At 46.5% G+C, this 3167-nt stretch overlaps 1 long non-coding RNA gene across 1 annotated transcript; it reads left to right on the top strand.

The window, feature by feature from the left end:
• The first annotated feature begins 1764 nt into the window (after positions 1-1764).
• Positions 1765-2184, top strand: LOC119899635. Its single transcript, XR_005443882.1, has 2 exons — positions 1765-1910; positions 1997-2184. It is a non-coding gene; the product is annotated as an uncharacterized LOC119899635 (long non-coding RNA).
• The last annotated feature ends 983 nt before the right edge of the window (positions 2185-3167 follow it).

Here is a 3167-nt window from a genome sequence, read left to right as displayed (position 1 = left end):
TAAACAACAAGGCAGGGAAATATAAAAGGAATTTATTTTATTGTTTGGGTACATTATTGTTCAGTGTACATACTCACATCTGAAACAAACTTTACGTGCTTGATAACTGTCCCACCCCGCAGACATCTACACGCCAATACCGATTTATATTCATAGCGGCAAGTGCTATGTAGCTCCACATAGGGGACACAGGAAGTGACATATAGCACCTTCATGCGGCGTCGGAACCGCGTAGGAAATTCACAGCCGCACCGGCAGAGCTCCAGAATATGCAACTCGGCCGAGTCACGCGCGGATGTGCTACAAGTGCGAGGGCCCGCCCAACGCTGCTTGCAGCTTTAATTTTCTTTTTAGATCTTATTCCTGGAAGCCAGAGGGGCCACAACGGCAAACATGCCACGTGGGACATCCTTTCCCACATGTTCCATGATGATGTCGGGAAGAGGATAAATTGGAAAGGGATCACTGAGAAAAAAATCTCTGTGCCAGATGGCACTGGAGACATTGATCCTGTGTAAGTAATTGTAATATATATTTAAAACAATCTGAAGTCATACAGCATTCTTAGTCAGTGTTGAAACTGGCATTAGCACTACTTTAAAAAAAAAAAACAGCGACAGTGGCTCAAGAGATAGAGCTGGTTGGCTGTTAATTGGAAGGTTGGCGGTTCAATCCCAGCTCCCCCAGGCTGCAAGTCGAAGTGTCCTTGGGCGAGATACTGAACCCCAAGTTGGGCGGCTGTTCCGCCGGTGTGTGAATGTTAGTTTCTGTTTGAGCACTTAGGCTCAGTGTGTGGATGTAATGTAAAAGTGCTTTGAGTGGTCAAAAAGACTAGAAAGGCGCTATACAAGTACCGAGCATTTACATTTAACCATGCTTATTAATCGACGCAGAGGATTGGGAGTCAACGCAGGGGGTTTCAGAAAACACTGCAGGGTCTGTTGGCTAAAAAACTGAAGTCTTAATGCAAATACACATTTCTGGTAGACTCTGACCAGACTGTTACATTGTGATTGTTGTTGTCATGCAAGATAAAATACTTTTTGGTGCGGCAACTTTCCAGAGTTGTTATATAGTTTCTCATAGTATTATAAACAGTTATACAGTGTTTTGACATCTAACAAGCCTTAAAACACATGGATCTTTCACTCCAACCAGCCTTCCTGGGTGATATTTCATGGTCTAATCGGCACATGATGACATGCCTCCAACCGACTAGATCAAGTTGCCGGCGAAAGTCGGACACAATTTCTAACCAACAATTTCTAGTCCAGCATGTATCAATATTAACTCAGCCAACGCACCTAATGCATTTCCACCTGTTTCAAGTCTTTACACTGGGCTAACCTTAGCTAGGCTCCTTACATGCAACTTTTTTAAGCTGGGTCTCCGACATTGCCAGCGTTGTCCTGGACGGATTTGTCCAGCGGTCTTCATGAAAGAGAGACGAGTGAGCGAGAGAGAGGATGTGCTGCGCTACGGTGCTCTGCAATCAAATACGATTTTAAATAGGCCTAGTAAAAAAAAGAAAATCGAAAATCAATATGTGGTGGTCAGCGTGTATCCTTTTGTAAAAACATTTGGTTGCAACGGGGGTTCATGAAATTTTGTATGAAAATCTCCTTGTGTGATTACAGATCCTGTGAGAAAGAGTCATCTCTCCCATGCAGCCACAGATGATATCTGTTATGAGTCTGCATTTCTCCTCCCCCGACCCCTTGTGTTTATGTTCTCTTCCCTCCCTGTGTCTCCTGTTAGTCTGTCTGTGTTGTCTGGGCGTGGCTTCTCACTTTGGGCCTGGCGCTCCACCTCCACCTGCACACCTGATCCACATTCCACTAATCAACTCTGCAGTATATCAACCCGGTTCTTCACCTCACTCGTTGCCAGATCGTCAGCTTACCTCAGTGGTATTTGCGCTGCGGCCTACAAATCTCAAATTGTATATTCTGTTTGTTTGTTGTGAGTTTAACTTACCTTGTCTCTCTGTGCTCAGGATCACTGCCTGCCTGGAGATTCTGCCACTGCCTCACCCAGCTCCCTGCCTGCCTGGAGATCCTGCCCCTGCCTTGCTCAGCTCACTGCCCGCCTGGAAATCCACTCGCTGGTCTCCATTCCCTGGTCTGCCCTCTGCTCCACTTTCACACCCCGTTTTTCAATAAACTTTAAATTCCTGGATTTAAACCTGCCCCGAGTCCGCTCTTGAGTCCGTTCACCTAGCCTGCCATAACAGATATCATCCTAAAGCAGAAAATATGGTATTTCAAACTGGCAGCAGAGAGGGGAAGAAGCTCAAGGAGGTGTGCCGAGCTATGTCCTCTGTGAGTGTGTGGTGTGTCTCCTCCCAACTGTATGGTAGGGGAGTGGGCGCTGCTCGCGCTGGCCCTGCTCTGTGCACAGCTGGAACGGTTGCGATGCATAGCCTTTGTCTGCACTTGCACAGCTGTGGGGCCCCCCTTCCCATCCCTGGCCTATTACGCATGGGTTGCTTTGGCCCCCACCCCCATATTGCGTCATCAGTGAATGCGCATATGCCGTCACGAATGCCACAAGGCTGTGGGGGACTGGGTGGCTTATTACGTTGGCTCTTGGCAGGTGCTTGGTGGTACCGTATGAGCCAGTGAGGTGTTGACTGATCCTGCTTCACCTCTAACCAAATAGCGATAGTCTTAGAGAGTGAAGCCTATATGAAGTAGAAGGGTAGTTACGTACTGTAACTCCAGATTATATGAGAAAGTAAGTTGTGGGCCTCACTGGACCTGTGGTTCTCAGTGCTGAAGAAAAGGCATTATGGGAGTCAATGGAGCACATCCATGAAAGTATCGGACCTCAGTTAGAGCGAGACCTATACTGCGCTGTGATTGGCCAGCTGTGTATTCGGGGTGTGACTGTTAGCTTTTGGTTAACGTATACTAATGGGTTTTCATTGAGGTTTTATACTTGTGATCATTGTTTATGCGAGATTATTATATAATCATAGTTCTTAGACCGCCACCGCATGCTTCACACAGACAGTCTTTGCATGCTAACTAACTCCTTTTGACTTGGCACTGCTACACAGATCACATAAACATAAACCTCAGATTTGGCCTGAAACACAACCACACACATGCAGAGAGTTAAAGTTCCCACTGCACATTCTTTCTTTGTCTGTCCACATGTGCTTG

This window comes from Micropterus salmoides, unplaced genomic scaffold (assembly GCF_014851395.1).
Source record: "Micropterus salmoides isolate LMB-PRFRI ecotype aquatic unplaced genomic scaffold, ASM1485139v1 Ms_hic_scaffold_1, whole genome shotgun sequence".
In the NCBI taxonomy this organism is placed as follows: domain Eukaryota; kingdom Metazoa; phylum Chordata; class Actinopteri; order Centrarchiformes; family Centrarchidae; genus Micropterus; species Micropterus salmoides.
The sequence above is the reverse complement of the archived record's forward strand: the minus strand, read 5'-3'. Positions and strand labels throughout refer to the sequence as shown.